At 39.0% G+C, this 18,365-nt stretch overlaps 1 protein-coding gene across 2 annotated transcripts in view; it reads left to right on the forward strand.

The window, feature by feature from the left end:
* The first annotated feature begins 12,827 nt into the window (after positions 1 to 12,827).
* The window catches only part of CAPSL (calcyphosine like), a 41,252-nt gene continuing 35,714 nt past the window's right edge, over positions 12,828 to 18,365 (forward strand). For both annotated transcript variants that reach the window (XM_020995760.2, XM_078153220.1), the window contains exon 1: positions 12,828 to 12,916. The gene's annotated coding sequence lies outside the window, so the exon portion shown is untranslated. The remainder of the gene's footprint in view (positions 12,917 to 18,365) is intronic.

Below are 18,365 nucleotides of genomic sequence, written 5' to 3' on the forward strand. Positions count from 1 at the left end.
TACTCACTGGCTCTGAGTTGGAACAAGTCACATACCCTCTCTAGGCAGGCTTTAGTTTCCATATCTGAAATAGGAACATTGTACAAAATGATTGTACAAAAAGGTCCCTTCCTGGTCTAACAGTGACATTCTGCCTTTCTTCCTAGAGAATGATGTCTCCTGAGGAAAAAGAAAGAAAGCAGCTTCTTTCCTCTGAGTTTCACTTCTAGGTATGAGTCCTAGGAGAATCAGCCTTGAGTTGGACCCATCCTGTCAATAAAGCTCTCAATAAAGAGCTGAGCAAGGGAAACACCAAAGGCAATTTAGTCCTTTTTCTGTCCCCTCCCACCACCTTCTTTGAGAGCCATGTGCTGTAGTAGTGTACTTTTCTCATGGAAGGAATAGGAAGAATTTTGTCCCACAGTACACCACTAGTGTATTGTAAAGTAATGCATGAAACTGCAGGCTCCATGCATTTAGAGGGCTACAGGGAGGGAAGCTCTTGGTGAGCAGAGTATTTATTTACGTCAAGCTTTTTGCTGAACAGGAATCCCGTCCTCAAGACAATGATGATCATGTAGTAATGGGAATATAACATAAGTTCTAGAGTCAGATGACCTTCCTTTCAAGGCTGTGCTGCTAACTTGTGTGACCATGGGCAATTCAGGTAATCCATCTGCACTTTAATGTTCTCATCTGTACAATGATCTTGGAAGTGCCCTCTAGCTCTAAAAATTCTGAATTTAAGTTCCATGTTAACAGATTACTGAGTGAAAAATGGTATTTAAACATGATAAAGGATTTTTTAAAAAAATTGTTTTTACCAGAAAATGTTGGTAATGAAAACAGTGGTATTCTTTTTTTTTGGGGGGGGCACTAGGCAATGGGGTTAAGTGACTTGCCCAGAGTCACACAGCTAGTAAGTGTTATGTATCTAAGGCCGGATTTGAACTCAGGTCATCCTGAATCCAGGGCCAGTGCTCTATCCTCCGTGCCACCTGGCTGCCCCTCATTTTGTTTTTAAGTCATTGGATGGATTTTTGTGTTACAAAATACATAGGTCATTTGATTTGTCCTTGTTTTGAGAATGGAAGAAATAAGTCACTTTATATGTATTTGAGTAATACAATTCAGTGCCTTTGTGTTCTGCTGAAAAGGGAAAACCAAGTCCTGTGGGGAAAGTTGCTTGACTTGTGTTACTTTGTGTTTGACTCCTTGAGTAGCATCAGATGAGAGTAGTGATGAATGAAGTTCAAGGCTGAGGATTTTAAGCCTCAAATATTCTTAATTGTCTAGCCAGGAGATGAGGAAAGTATGATCTAGGGAAACTGCAGTAGGAGTGAAAAGGGATAGGACATCTTGAGGTAGAATTGATAGAACTCTCCCTTCTTGGGTCAGCCTCAAGGCTTGTGTCCTTTACCACTGTGGCATCACTTCCATTTCTATTCTTTTGAAGTGGCAAATGAAAGGAGTTTACAGTACAGTGGCCAAACATTTGAAAATTATTAAAGATACATCATCTTTCCTTACCCCTCCTACCTACCCACCAACCCTTTCCCCCCCAAAAAAATTGGTCTGATGTGATTGCAGTGTGAGCATTTTGCATACTTCAGGGTCAGTAGTATAGAGTATAAGCTCCCTGTGGGCAGAAATTGTTTCATTTTTTGTCTTTGTATCCTTGGTACCTTGTACAGTTCTGGCACAGAGTAAGTATTTAATAAACAATTACTTTCCTTTTTGACCAACACCTAAACTACAAAGTATTTTTAAAAAAAGCAAGCATTCAATGGCTTTACTTCAGACTTACTGTCCTATACCTTCTGAGCCCAGACGTGCTTTGAAATATATTGTCACTCCTCACATTTCTTTCCCTCTTTCCAGGATATAAAGCTACTTCATATTTCAAGCTAACCAGTTCCAAATCCCTTGCACAGGCCCCAGAAATGTAAGAGTGAGAATAATTTGGAAAAATTATTATTTCTAAGGGAAATTCCATGTGCTAATATTTCTTCTGTGTGTTCCAGCATCAACACAGCATTTTAAGCTCTTAAATGAGACCCTCAGTCCCATTTTGAGTTTTGGGGGTTTTTTAAGGCAAAAACTGGGATGCAACCATTCTAAGTATATAATATTTTATCTTTTGCCCAAATACATGTTAAAATAATTTTTCAACATTTTAAAAAATATTTTGAGTTCCAAATTCATTAACCCTCCCTTTCTCCCCTCTCCTATCCCTGAATTGGTAAGCAGTCAGATATAGGTTAACATATGCAATCATGTAAAACATTTCCATATTAATCATTTTGTACAAGAAGACTCTTAAAAAAAAGGAAAGTGAAAAAGTGTGCTTCAGTCTGTATTCAGACAATATCAGTTCTTTGGGATTGTCTTGGATAATTGTTTTGCTGAGAAAAGAGCCAAGTCATTCACAGTTCTTCATCAAACAATATAGTTATTACTGTACAACATTCTTTTGGTTCTGCTCACTTTGCATCAGTTCATGTAAGTCTTCAGGTTTTTCTGAAATCATCCTGCTTGTCATTTCTTATAGCACAATAATATTCCATCACAATCATATACCACAGCTGGTTTAGCCATTCCCCAATTGATGGGCATCCCTTCAATTTCCAATTCTTAGCCACCACAAAAAGAGCTACTATAAATATTTTTGTACAAATTGGTCCTTTCCCTTTTGATGCCTTTGGAATAAAGACCTAGCAGTGGTATAGCTGGATCAAAGGGTATGCACAGTTTGGTTACCCTTTGGGCATAGTTCCAAATTGCTCTCCGGAATGGTTGGATCAGTTTACAACTTCACCAACAATGCATTAGTGTTCCAGTTTTTCCATATCCTTTCCAACATTTATCATTTTCCTTTTTTGTCATATTAGCCAATCTGATAGGGTCAGGTGGTACCTCAGAGTTGTTTTAATTTGCATTTCTCAGATTAATAGTGATTTAATCATTTTTTTCATATGACTTTAGATAGCTTTAATACCACCATTTTAAACAAGAGTTTTCATGACAGCTACTTTACACAGTCTACCAAACTTTGATGGTAGATGCCATATTTTTCCAGAGCACAGATTTTTTTGTGTGTGTGATCATTTTTAGGGAGTTATTATAGAATAAGTAGTTATTTACCCTTCTTGGCAAGGACTTATCAAAATGAAAACTGGAATGAACACCATATTCACCATTGCTATTTCAGGAGGTTCACACAAAATCATGGTCTGTGCACCCACAAGTTCTCTATTAGTCTTGTGCTAAGGATTCTCCACCTTTTCCTTCCTATGCATAGCATCTTTCCATGTCAATTCTGAGCAAGACTAGTTTGGCACTTCATAGATTTTAGTAATGGTTGTCTCATAATTTGAACTTTGAAAATAGCAGCAACTGACATGGCCAGAGTTAGACAAGTAGATGGGGTCATAAAGATTCAATTCATTTCAACTAACTTGAAATGTCTATATGTTCAGAGTGCTATGCTAGGTGCTGAGGTTACTGAGATGTGAACTACACAGCCCTGCTCAAAATGAGCTTACAATTTAAAAGAGAAGGGCAATTATACAGATAATTGTGATACATCAGTAACTTTTTTTTGCTAAATTTTTTAGTCATTTCACACCTTAAATACTTTTTGGTTTTATCCATAATGATGATCATGTTTCTTGTGATCTACTCTTAACTGGTACAACAAAGCAGTAGAAGAGGGTTTTGATGACTGAAAAGGTTGAGGAGTTAATGGGATGTTGAAATCTTCTAGTGAAGTCAGATTCGGAATTCACTTAGACGTTCTCATAGCCAGTGGGAGCTTTATTGACACTTAAAGCATACGGGCCAATAGCAACAGGGCTAAGTAAGGCAACTGGTATTTGGGGCTAGGCTTATATAGCAAAATTCTATATAGCCTGTAGATGTTCCAGATGAGTCTATAGTGGTTCAAGATAAGGAGGAATTTTATGTTACAGGATAAGGATTGAATTTTATGATATTTCAAAATAAGGAGAAAAGGACTTTAGGATGTTCTCAAGTTACAGGATGAGCCCTGCACCCCCACCCCCCATGCTCCCCTCCCCCAGGAGGGGCTTCACAACATACTGGAAAAGCAACCCCTTAATATTCTCCTTAACCCCTAGGGTACTGTATGCTGTCTCCATATCACTTCCATTTTTCTTTTTTTCTTTTTTCTTTTTTGTTTTTATATGAGGCAGTCGGGGTTAAATGACTTGCCCAGAGTCACATAGCTAGTGAGTGTTATGTGTCTGAGGCTGGATTTGAACTCAGGTCCTCCTGACTCCGGGGCTGGCACTCTGTTGCCACCTAGCTGCCCCCCATTTTTCTTTTTCTAACAGAATAAGATCAACAAAAGGATAAGAAAGATTTTGCAGAGTAAAGTAGAAAGGAAATAGATTTAATTAGGTGTATAAAGATGTGAACAGCAAAAGTAAGGCATATACTTTGAGAGAAACAGAACATTCACAACATTTGATTATGTTCTAGGACACAAATTTGGAAAGACAAATTTAAATGCTACCTTATAACTGATTACAGCTTTTCTATGACAGTAAATGTGACGTAGAGAGTTTCTTGAAGCTGCTAGTGGTGAAGTGGCCTGTCTCGCACCATATGGCTATTAAGTATCAGAGATGGGAGAGTAATTCAGCACTTTACTTTGGAACTCGGCCTTCTATCTATTTGTGAAGCTGTCTCTAATATATTCAGTTTTTCTTTTCTTTTTCTTTTTGGGTTTTTGTTGTTTGGTGGGGAGGGGGGTTGGTAGAGATTTTACAGTTTCATCAGTGCACATCAGTTGGCCTGTGACTTCACAGAATTACAAATTTTGAGATTTAGAAGGAATAGCTTTGGAAATGCTAAGGTTTAGGGGTTTAGGGGTGCTGGGATCCCAAAATCACAACATGCAGGTCCTGCCAGAATGAATTTGACCCAAGTCTTCTTTCAGCCAAAGACAAGGTTTATTAGAATGTCATCATATTGGCCAAACTTTAAAGAATCTGAACATTAGTGAGCTATTGGCTAGATTATAAGAATCTTATGGATCGTATATACACAGAAAGACTGTGGGAGGTATCCAGGAGTGGCCAAGTAGTCTGGGATGACTGGAAGGCTAGGGACCTGGACCATGTAGCCAAGGGAGAATGGAACCTAGATACGATTAAGGGTGGGAAGTGTCCAGGGGCAATTGGGAGGTAACAGAACTGGATTGGGAAATTGGGCCTAGGCAATAATGAAAGGCCAGGATTATAGCCTCATGCAAATGCCAGAGATTTGGGAAAGTCCAGGGATTTTCCTTTCTGGGGTCCAGAACCCCAAAACATGGTCTTTTCCTTTTAGGTGTTCAGATCCCATCCCCATCAGCAGCATCAATATTGGCACACTCAGCGAGTTTAGCCATGAAAGAAAGGAGAAATGCAAGGCAGTAGCTAGCAGGGATAGACGGATCCCGTGAGTGTTACGAGAATGGGAGTGAAATGGACATGTTGTAGAAGGGACATATAATTTGAGTAGGGATCATGTTAAGTGAGCTCTGTTATTTTATCATTCGATGGCCTCCAGCCCTGGATCTAACATCACATGTCATATCTGCTTCAGTTCCCTGGATCCCCATAGCCAGCTAGCAGCAAGATGCACCAGCTTCACACGAAAGAAGACAGTGACCAGGAAAACCACCAAGAGGGGCAAAATGACATTCAGTAAGTACTGCTCATGCCAGGGCTGCTGGAACCCATAGGGCTGGAGGTGAGCACCTTCTCCAATCTGGAGGCTATGGTCTGTCTGTCCACCCCCACCAGTCACTGAGTGGGAGAAAGCAGTTGGAAGTGTATGATTTTACTTGCAGCTTCTATTGCATATTTATATCTATGCCAGAGAAAGAGAGAGAATTAGATAATGGGTCATGTTCCCAAGAACTTATCTGAAAAGAGCTCTTTGTTATATTGTACCTTTAATAAAGGTAAGCTGAAGCACAGAATTCTGAACTTGAGCAGTGCATTAGCAGGGTGTGAACCTGTTAATAAAGTGAGTCAAATGGCTACCTCAGGCCAATGACCCAGAGGAGAAGGTGCAGCTCTTTTTCATAAGCATAGAACAAAGAACAGAACTGGTTAGGTGAAGAAAACACATTTGGTTATAGAGTTGGCAGCATCATGGGGGTGAGCTAAACCCATGCCACCATTTTATCTGTTCTTTCTGTTCTGTTCTTTAAGACTCCTCCTCCATGGCCCTGTCTCTCTCTTTTTTATTTCTGCTCCTTCTTCCTCCTCCCTCCCGCATCCCCAAATATACTTCATTATAATCTCCCCTGACCTTTCCATTTGTTTAGATTCTATCCACCCCTGAAGGACCAGCTCAAGTCTCAGCTGTCCTTGGAAACTTCCCAACTCCTTTAGATTTCATTGTTCTCCTCTTACCCGGAACTATTATTGCCCATTATTGGTGACGCTATTCGTTTTCCATTTATGAGCTAGTACCTTATGTTATTCGTTGTTTTTAGTAAGTGTCCTCTCTCAATGCCTCCATCACAGATGCCAAGGGGTGACCTGGTGTTTGAAAGATATGCCCATTGAAACACAAACTCTGGAAGGTATTACCAGGTCCAAAAATGCTTGAATTACTCTCATCCAAGTACAAGACAGCTAAGTTTGAACAGGCTTACCACCACATGGATGGCCAACAGGTCATGAAAATTTTGGCCACATAAACTCATAAAACTATCTAATAAAGCATGGACAGCCTGTCATCTTTGAGGGCAGCTAGATAGTGCAGTGAATAGAGCATCGGCCCTGAAGTCAGGAGGACCTGAGTTCAAATCCAGCCTCAGACCAAACACTTGACACTTACTAGCTGTGTGACCCTGGGCAAGTCACTTAACTGCAGTTGCCTAAAAACAAACAAACAAAAAAAAACTGTCATCTCTGTCAGTGGAAAGTGTTACCTCCACTATGTCAAATCAAAGATTTTTTTTATGTGAGAACATGTTCAATTTCTCAAAATAGGTTGCAAGCCTCTTAAGGGCATGGGCTTTGTCTAGTACCTCTGTCCTTCAAATGTCTCACCCAGTCCTGTACTCTGAGTAGTGAGTGTTCAACAAATATTTGTAAGTAATGATGACCTGTACATATCTCAGACTCAATATGTTCAGAACAGAATTACTGGCTTCAGTCACCCAGTTTCTCAGCCTTAGTGTCATCTAAGATATACTGGGCAGCTAGGTGGTGCAGTAAATAGAGTACTGGGCATAGAGTCAGGAAAACCCAAGTTTCAAGCCATACTCAGACACTTATTAGCTATATGACCCTAGGCAAGTCACTTAACCCAGTTTGCCTCAAGTTCCTCATCTGTAAAATGAGCTGGAAAAGAAAATGACAAACCACTCCAGTATCTCTATACATACATATGTTTATGCATGCATGTATGTATATGTGTACATATATGTATAAATATAGGTTATGTGTAATGCTATTATTGTCTATAATACATATGTATACACTAAAAGGAAGTCTAGAGTGTTAACTTTATTTCCTGCACAGCTGCACAGTTTTTATTAGTGCAATGAAAACTAACAAAATGGAATGCTAGTATTAAAAAATCAATCCAGTTTGTGGAAGAGTGTGAGTGAGATGGCTATTTAGTGATAATGTACAAGGGCCTGAAGCGGGGATAAGGTAGCCTGGATTGCAGTGGGGAGGGAGGAGGTTGTGTCCTGACTATCTGTAAGTGTGACCTAGTGAGGAAATAGAAGAAAATTGCCTCACCAGTTTACAGATACATAACTCTTTATGGGAGGAGCCAGGAAGCATCAAAACAGTTTCCCATTCTGTTCCAGTCTGGGCTGAGTCTCATGATTAAGTCACCTCTTCAGCAAGAGGAGCCCATCTCCATATTAATATGCCCACCCCCTCATTAATTGTTCACCAGTCAGAGTTGATTTCTCCTGTCAGAGGTATTCCCTTTAAAAAAATAGTTAAGGTTGATTGTTTTAAACATTAACAAACTATTATACTTTTTCAAAAAATGTGTTGCTGTGGTTGGTGAGAACATGTTACTTTGTGTGTGGGTGTGTGAAAGGTTGAATTTTTCCTTGAGGAGTCAGAGAGTTAATACTTAAGTGGGTAACAAACAGCAAAGGAATTCCTTTCTTCATCCCTGGTCAGTCTAGTTTGGGATCAAATTCTATCATCTCCCATAATGGTTAGTTACTCTGCCATATTCCCATGTCAAATGGAGAATAGAATGTCAGGGTAGGCAAAACTTGCAGATTTGCTTAGCACTGATTGATATGAGCCATGATCCTGTATTTGTGAATAGTACAATCTGCATGTGAGTGCATATTTTTGCATACACAAATTTTTATGTCAACTTTTCCCAAGAACACATAGACTCAATACAAAGGAATGCAAATATTGAAAAATGTCTAGGAACAACCAGTACCCCTGGGGCTCCTTTTGTCTTGAGAATAAAACTTAAAGTTAGAAGCAATTTTAGATGCATTTTTGTCTTATCCCATCATTTTACAGATGAAGAAACTGAGGCCCAGGTTCTTTTGTTTCTCCTTCCTTTCAACATAATCAGCTCAAATCATAGGTCAGTTCAGGAATAGTATCCCAGAAGGAAAATGTCAAGTGATGCTAGAAAGATGGATTGAAGCCAAATTATGAAGTGTTAAGCAGAGGAGTTGTCATTTTATTCTAGAGGCAATAGAGAGCTGGCTGCTGGAATCGATTGACCAGTGGAGTGACTTGCTTTGCTCTCGAGGAAAATTACTTTGGCAGTCATGTAAGGGGCTGCAATGGAATGCTGAGAGGCTTGTGGCACAGAGAACAATTAGTATGCTATTTCAGTTATCCAAGCTAGAAGTAATAAGGGTCTGAAGCTAAGTGGTAACTGTGAGAGTGGAGAGAAAGGTTGTATTGGGGAGGTAAAAATGGTAAAAATTTGGCAACTGATTAGATATGGGGGGTGAGGGAGTGTGAAGAGGCAAAGATAAGTTATTCTGTGCTAATCACTTAGTTAAGTACTAGTGGCTAGATAATGATACCCTTCTCTGGGATCATGCACATTTTAAGAGGAGCTGTCTTTTAATTTTTATTTTTTGTTATTCTGATCTTGCCAAATACCAACCAAAACAATTTTTTCCTATAAATGAAGAGGAAAAGACTATGGAACTGTGAACTTCTCTTATGTATAGCTTTTTTATAATCTATATAAAATTTATCATAGTAATTTCAAAGCTATCCTACTGTTTTCCTATGAACTTTCTGTTCTCTTCTGTGCTTTTAAAAATGCTTCAGTGGCTTTTTCTTCCCTTCCTTTTTTCCTTTCTTCCTTCTTTCTTCCTTCCTTCTTCCTTTCTGCTCACCAATTTCCCTCATCTTCTCAAATTAAAAAAAAACACCACTACCAACAACAAAACAAAATAAAACCAGAAACTCTTGCCTTGTAACAAATAAGCTTAGGCAAGCAAGACAAACCCACGCATTCACCATGTCCAAAAATGCCCCCTAATTCTGCACCTCTAATCCATCACCTCTCAATGGGTGGATAGCATGTTTCGTCATTGGTCCTCTATTGTTGTGTTTGTCATTGTATTGCTCAGACTTGAAAAATTTCAAAGTGATTTTTCTTTGCAATTTTGTAGTTGTTATATAAATTGTTTCTCCTGGTCCCACTCAGTTCTTTTTTTTTTTTTTCTGAGGCAATCAGGGTTAAGTGACTAGCCCAGGATCACACAGCTAGTGAGTGTTATGTGTATGAGGCCACGTTTGAACTCAGGTCCTCCTGATTCCAGAGCCAGTGCTCTATCCACTGAGCCACCTAACTGCCCCTCAGTTTATTTTTTTTTTAATCAACTAATGTAAATCTTCCCAGGTTTCTCTGAATCTATTCTCTTTGCTTTTTCTTACAATAATATTCCATTACATTCATATGCTATAATTTGTGCAACTATTCTTCAATTAAAATTACTCCTTTAGTTTTTAGTACTCTACTACAACAAAAAATAATTATATGAATATATATATATATATATATATATATATATATGTCTTTTTTCTCTTTCTTTGATCACTTTATAGGATATATACTTAGTAATGGTATTGCTAGTCAAAGAATATGCAAAATGTAGTGATTTTTTTTTTCTTTGCATAGCTCAAATTGCTTTCTGAGCTAACTGGACCATTAATTCACAGACCCATTGACAGTGCATTAATATGTCTGCCCTCCCTCATCCTCTCTGTTACTTGTCATTTTCCTTTTTGGGCATTTTTGCCAATCTAGTTTGAGTTGGAACCTCAGAGTTGTTTTAGTTTATATTTCTCTTTCCATTATTGAATTTGAGCAGTTTTTTATGTGGCTAGGCTATTGACAACTTAAATTTCTTTCCGTGAGAATTGTAATGTTTTTAACCCTTTTGGAACCAAAGAGTAATTCTGCTGGTGGCTATTCTAGATCAGTGGTGTCAAACTCAAATAGAAATGTGACCATTAATCCATACATAAGTGTCCCTGTGGTCCACATATTGATTCAGAAAGCCACAAGTTAACATTACTTATGCTTTATTATATTCTTAGTTATTTTGTTAAATATTTCCCAATTATACTTTAATCTGGTTCTGCAGCACTTGAGTGTTTCAGGCTACCTGCAACCATGTGTGAAATGTTTCTGTTCTAGATTTCTAAAGAGATACTTTTTTGGAATAGGTGGATCCACATGAGTAACTATTGTTACCACCTAGGTCAAAGGGCAGTTCTTGTTGGAAGCCATCACAGAAGGAAAGTGGGTTGTTTCTTTGAATTCTTCCTTTTTTTTTTTTTGGCTAGGCAGTGAGGTTAAGTGACTTGTCCAAGGTCACACAGCTAGTAAGTGTTATGTGTCTGAGGTCGGATTTGAACTCAGGTCCTCTTGACTTCAGGGCCTGTGCTCTATCCACTGTGCCACCCAGCTGCCCCAGGAAAGTGGGTTGTTGAGAAGGAAGAAACATGATTTGAACATTTCTCTGTCATTAGGGGTACCAGTTTTCACCTAACAGGGGTGGGGAACCTATGGCCTCAAGGCCACATGTGGCCCTCTAGGTCCTCAAGTGCGGCCCTTTGACTGAATCCAAACTTCACAGAGGCCTTAGCAGGCCACATGTGGCCTCGGGGCTGCAGGTTCCCCACCCCTAACCTAGTATAACCCCGGTTTCAAATACTTCTTATAGAGAATGCACATAGTGTAATTGTATATTTAAGAGCCCACATTGAATGTTGAGAAAAGCAGTTGATTCTGGCGATTTTGAAGTGATAGTTGAGAAAGGGATTATTATAGAGACTACTTTATGGAGTGAAGGACGAGGTGTGTGTTTTATCTGTGATCTATGGGTAGCTATGAAGAATCTGTGGAGAAAACAGAGATGAAGAAGGTGATACAAAACTTTTCCCTTGTCAGAGCTGTCGTAAGTGATATCATAAAAAGACATGGTATAAATTTTTTTTGGAAAAATTTGTAAGGGCTTGGCGAGTAAAGTATATTTTGGAAAGACCACTTCTGATGACTGCTGAAGAGGAAACAAAAAAAAAAGGACTAATCTAACTTATTTTCTAAAAGATTGAATTTAACCCTTATTGTAGGGAAAAATATGAAGAAGTTTCTTAAGAGACTTTAGTCAATATCTGAAGTGAACTCAAACATTAGAGACTGTTTCCAGAAGTGGAGTTATGCATTGTTATATCATTTTATCATCATAATCAATAAAAATAATAGCATTTAAATGGCATTGTAAAGTTTGCAAAATGCTTTATATGTTATCTCATTTGATCTCAACAGCACTGTGAGGTAGGTGCAATTATCCCAATGTTATAGATAAGGAAACTGAGGCACAGAGAAGTTAATTGACTTCACCAAGGTCCCTTAAATAGTAAGTGCTGTCTGATAAGATTTGAACTTAGGTTTATAAAAAGTTTGTGCTGATTGTGAGCTTTCATATAGTCAAAATATTGTAAATAGTTATTTTTGTTCTTAATTTCTTTTTGCTTTTGTTAATAACTTGTTCATATCCACTAATTTTAATATTTATAGAATTATAGGGGAATAAGAGAAATGACTCTTGGGAAAGAAAGTTTCTCCAGTGAGTGTTTGAGTCAATTAATTGCTGAGAAAGAGATTACAAATGAGTAAGGAAATATCCAAACATATCCTTGGATCACTATAGAGCTTGGTCTATTCCACCTATATACTGCAAGGCTGATCATTGCTTTCTTACCTTGTACAGGGTGAACACATGGGGTGACTTGATAGTGTGAGTTGGGGGGAAGGGCAGATTGAAAATGCATCACCTGTAATGTTACCAGGCTACTCTGCGGTGTGGTCACACACTGTAACAAGATCTTTTCCGTGTTAAGTCACACACTGTTATAAGATATTCCTACAAAAAGCCATCTGAAGAAGTCAGAAGTCGAGAAAAGGGTTGCTTGAAAGAAAAGAGTCCATTTTGCGACATGCCATTACCTGTCTATAAAAATCATGCTGGGGAGAGGGCAGTGGAAAGAGTATTGCCCTTCTAAAACCGAAATTTCACACTGTTTAGATTGAACAGTTCCTAAAACACCCTCTCTAATGAGGCGGGCGTGGCCTTTTACTGGAATTAGGATTGCCTAGACAACGGGTTTGTAAACTTCAAGCTCAGAAGCTGGGGGTGGAGACAGGGATTGCCCGGTGGGGAATTCTTCCAATCAGTCTTCAGTGTTACCTGTGAGCCTGAATCAGGGAGCGCGAACCATCCAATTGGTTCTGAGAGGGAGTGCCTGGGAGGCAGGAGGAAGCTGGGCAGGTGAGGGGGGGAGGCGCAAAAGGGATCCGAACAGATGGGTTTTCCCACCTGCATGAGGCAGCGTCCTAGTTTCAGTTTGAAGCAACTGTTTGCAACAGGTTAACGTTTAAGGTAAATTAATTGCTTGATATGTTATGCTATTGTGATCCATTTTATTTTCTCCTATCCAAAAAGATGATAGCTGTTAACAGCACTTTCTGAAGGGGAAATTTTCAAACAGTGAAAGTATCCATCCGTGTTATTGTGGCCACTGGGATGTCATCCTTAGAGGTAAACAGGTGCTGGGGGAGGTCTTGCAGAATGAGCTAATGCCAACAAGGTGCCACAGAGCTAAGCATTTTGTGTTAAAGTGTTAAATTGCAAAGTTAAATCACATCCAATCCGTGGACATCAAACTTAACAAGACAGCAAGATGCACTGGAAAGAGTGCTGAACCAGGAGTCTCAGGACCTTAGTTTAAATCCCTGACTTTGCTGACTACTTTCTGTGTGACCTTTGACAAATCCCTTAACTTTGCTGGACATCAACTGTAAAAGAGGTTTGGACTGGATGTTCCTTCTACTTCTAAATCTACGATCTTATTAGGAATTCTTATTACTAAAGGAAGTGAGGGATAACTTAGTAAAGGGGATTTCTGCCTTTGGATCCAGGCAGCACTGGCAGACAGGAACCCATTTTTTTTAAAGGTATTGTTTTCTCTTTTAAATCTAACTGCTATAGGATATACTTTCACTTTATCATTGTAAATTGTGGATACTGTGGGCCAACATATCTAACATTGTTTTGTATTAGATGTTACATGTTTATAATTGTTGAGGAAAGTGTAGGCTACTTAATATGTGAATTGTAAGCAACTGTGTAGTAGAGAAAGAGGAGAGGAGGAGAAATAGTGGATGGTGTGAGGCATTCATTTAAATGGCTCAGGTTGTTTTTTTCTTAGTAAGACACTTTATAGCAATAATCTTTTTTTTTTAAGCACTACTTGCTCCTGTCAGACTTTGTAATGGAAAATAACTGTTCAGACTTCGGAGATCACCATCTAGAATATAGTAATAACAACAAAAATAATGACTACTTGTATTTATATAGCACTTACCTTGTGCCAGGCACTGTGCTAAGCACTTTACAAATATTGTTATTATTACAAATATTCTGTGTGATATAGGAGCAAATACAGTGTTTGTGAGAAGAGGATTGATTCTATTTGTTTTTTGGGTTTTTTTAGGCATTTGGGGTTAAGTGACGTGCCCAGGATCACACAGCTAGTAAGTGTCAAGTGTTTGGTCTGGGGCCGGATTTGAACTCAGGCACTCCTGACTTCAGGGCCAGTGCTCTATCCACTGTGCCACCTAGCTGCCCCTGGATTGATCCTATTTGCAAAGTAATTAGGTCACGCAAGAGGGACAGATTCAATTCAACAAGTATTTATTATGCACCTACTATGTGCCAGGCACTGTGGTGGTTACTGGGGATACAAAAACAAAAACATTCCCTGTCTTCCAGGAGGTTACATTTTATTGGGGAAAATGACATGTATACATACAGATGAGTCAAAATAAAATATATACGAAAGATTAGTGGAATTAAGAAGTAGTATGAACAACAGAAGAAATCAGGGACATCATCCTGTAGGAGGTGGCACTTAAGCCTTGAAGGGAGCTAGGGAGTCCAAGAAGTGGAGATGAGGAGAGGGAGCATTCCTTGAAAGGGCTTTGCTCCTTATCTGCACCTGCTTTCCCTGTTTCTAGCCCCCATGTTGACATGCTTGCAGAAAGGATGTCCATGGCAGCCTGCATGGAAAATTCTCCCAGGCTTATTTCAGGTTGACATCCTGTCCTTTAGCTACTCCCTGGCTTTCCTTGCTTTCTAGTTTGAGAATATTATGATACAGATATTCTTTATTTCCAGTGTCATGAGCTTCCAGGGCACAAGGTCAAGTCAAACAGAATTTTTTAAAGTGTTACCAGCTGAAAGACATAAATGTGGGAAACAAAATGAATGATTCTGTGGTGATTGGGAATGTAAAGGAAGTAATGGATTAAAAAAAGTTGTCTTGCCGCCTTTTGTTTTAACATCACAACCATTTCTGTTTGGAGTCCCTGTCCTTAGCCCTAAACCCTCCCTTAAACAGATTGAAAACAACTAATACGGTGACTGCATCTGACTATTATATATAGCATTCTATTCTCTGCTGAAAGGAGGTAGATATGTTTTATTATCTGTTCTTAGAGATCAACATTGGCTATTATAATTACTCCAGGTCTTTCTCCTTCTCCTCCTCCTTCTTTTTCTTCTCCTCCTCCTTCTTTTTCTTCTCCTCCTCCTCCTCTTTCTTCTTCTACTTCTTCTCCTTCTTCTCTTCCATCTTTTCCTCCTTCTCCTTCTGTCTTCAGCATTTTCAGAAAATCTATATTATTGTTGTCATTGTATGTATTATTCTCCTGATCCTGCCTCCTTCACTCTTAAATCCACATACCTCTCCTTGTGTTTCTCTGAATTTCCCAATTCTCTTTTCTTTGCAATACTATTCCATTACATCATAGACCACAGTTTATTCAGCCACTAGATAGACTGATCTGATTTGAACATCCATCTGGTGGTGTCACCCTCAACTCTGACTTAAGAGGAGGCTCTGCCCACATAAAAGCTATATGGGCACTCTGGATGATCTCAAACCCTCAAGCTAGGTTTGTACTGGGCTTATTCTTGCCAACTTTGGTCAGAACTTTTACGTGTGAAGAGCTAAAGTGTCACCTCAGTGATGCCCCCCTTTATGTAATAAATGTATTTCTGAAAAGCTGCCAGTTTACCTAGATGCCTAAAGATTTAGAGCAGGAAAGGACTTTAGAGATAATCTATTCCAATGCTTTTAATTTTAAAGAAAATGAAATAGGAACTAAGAGAGAGCAAAACTTTACTTCTGGGTCCCACAAGGTCTTCTTGTACTGTTCACTCTTTTCCATGTGGAAGAAGAGGGAATACCACAATTCTGGATGGATGGCCTATAAATTTTCTTTTTTTTTTTAATTAAAAACTATAACTTCTTTAAAATTCACACAACAAATTTGCATCATAGCTGGGTCTCAAACCCACACTTTTTTGGCTTCTAGGCTAGAGTTCTTTCTAATATACCAAGCTGTATATAAATAGAGTCAGATTTTTAATGAACTAGGAAATCTATGCCTGTCAGCCCCTGATATCCATATGCCACATCCATGAGTAGCATCATGGGTACTTTTGGTGCCTGGAAAAGTCAACATCCAGGGACAGGTTAGTAGGGGTGGTTGTGGGTAGTGTTGAGTGGTCCAATTTAGAGATGGTCCATAGTAAATGTTAGACCAGTGGAGGATTGGCAAAAGGGTGACGCTCACACTTACTATATAACTTATTATATAACTAGTATTGAGTGTCATTGGCATCAAATACTGGCATTGTGGTATTTACCTTTGCCTGTTAACCATTCTGGTTTCTTTGGGAAGTGTCACTTATGACATTTTAGAGTTGTAGAATAAAGGCTGAATATTGAAGTAAGTATAAGGTAGATTTCCTTGTATTGTATTATTAGCTGTGAAAGAGCAGCTATTAGTGCAGGTGTACAGCTTTACCTACACCGATGTTTGGAGAAGACTGAAGGAAGGAATTTCAACTTGGATGAGTCTAACACAGCCCGTGGAATGGGTTTGAAAATTTGGGGCCCCATCTGCCCTGAGGAATGTCAGCTGATTTGCTTCAATAACCATTTATTAAACATATATAATATACCAGATGCTTTGTTGGGTCCAGGGGTTACAAGGACAAAGATGAAAAGGTCCTTGTTCTTGCAGGAAGTTATATTCTATTGAAAGAGTTTACACTCAAGAAAATGAGTAATTGGCAGACCTTTGCCTACTCAAAGCAATGTAGTCACTCAAACGAGTTAATTCAGGACCAAGAGACCCCCCCCCAACTTGTTTCCATCAATAATCAAATATGTGCCTGTCAAATTTTTGCTTTCCTGCGTGTGGTTATCTCTTTAGTTTCTTAATATTCTGTCTCTTTAAGATCAAGATCTGTCAGATTGCCCTGGTTGGGAAGAAACTGTGTTTTCCTGGCAAATGCCTTTGGGACCCAGGCTAGAGGAGAAGAGGAACACAGTGACATAGAGAGAGATATAACTACTTAAAATAGGTTGGACCTGCTGTGATCCCCAGTAGACATCCAGTCTGATGAGAACTCTTTATCCCACAAGACTCTAAGCCTTTATAAACCTGGGAATATTTTGCTACAGTTTCTCTTTATTTCAAATACAATAAGCTCCTAGGACACAAATCCAATAAAACAACTTTCTAAAGCATTATACACTAAAACTTTTAATTATAAGGGATTGGAATTGTCCTGTATAGATTGGACCTTAATGTTCTAAGGGGAATATCAATCTTACTTGAATTCCCACGTGGTCCTACCAACTTCTACTGAAGATGTGTCTTGAAAATAGGTTAGCAAGTATTAAATCACTTCCAAGTCCCACAAGGAATATTGTACAGCTCACTTTCTCCCATGGGAAAGGGGAGGGCGTAGGTCAATGCTGGATAGATGGCCTGAGAGTTTTTGGTCTGGAACTATGATTTCATTAGTTAGTCAATAGACATTAAGTGCCTACTAGGTGCCAGGCATTGTGCTAAGTTCTGGGGATACAAAGAAAGGCAAAAGACAGTTCTTGTTCTTGGGAAATGCACAGCTTAATGAGAGAGACAACAAACAAGCAAGTGTGCATGAACGAGATATCTACAGGGAAATAATCAATGGAGGGAAGGCATTAGAAGTAAGGGGAATCAGGAAAATCTTCTTATAGAAGGTAAGATTTTTGTTGGTATTTGAAGGAAGATGTTACAAAGGTAAACCAACAGGATTTGTCAGCAGATTAGATATGGGAGCAGGTGCTGAAGAGTCAAGAATAACATTTAAGTATGAGCCTGGGGAGCTGGGAAGGTAGTGGTGCCCTTGACAGTTATAGGGAAGCTTGGAAGGGGGGAGAGTTAAGAATGAAAGATGATCAGTTTTGGACAGGTTAAATTTAAGAAGTCTCTGGGACATCCAGTAAGGATGTGCAGTAGGTAGCTGTAGATGTGAGATTGGAGGTCAGTAGAGAGGTTAGAGATGGATAAATAGATTTGAGAATCATTAGTAGAGAGATGATAATTGAATCCATGGGAGCTGATGAGATCACCAAGTGAAATAGTATAGAGGGAGATAGTCACGACAGAATCCCGAGGGACATCCAAAGTTAGTGAGTATGACCTGGATGAAAATCCAGGAAAGGAGACTGAGAAGAGTGGTCAGATAGGAAAAGGGAGAACCAGGGAAAGTAGTGTTATGAAAACCAAGAGAGAAGAGAGTATCGAGGAAAACAAGGTGATTGACAGTGTCAAAAATCAAGAAGGATAAGGACTAAGAAAAGGACATTAGATTAGGCAATTAAGAGAGCAATGGTAACTTTGGAGAGAGCAATTCTGGTTGAAGGATGAGATTAGAAGCCAGGCTGCAGAGAGTTAAGAAGAAAGTGAAAAGAAAGGAAGTAGAG

Source organism: Phascolarctos cinereus, unplaced genomic scaffold (assembly GCF_003287225.1).
Source record: "Phascolarctos cinereus isolate Bilbo 61053 unplaced genomic scaffold, phaCin_HiC Scaffold_4;HRSCAF=312, whole genome shotgun sequence".
NCBI classification, from domain to species: domain Eukaryota; kingdom Metazoa; phylum Chordata; class Mammalia; order Diprotodontia; family Phascolarctidae; genus Phascolarctos; species Phascolarctos cinereus.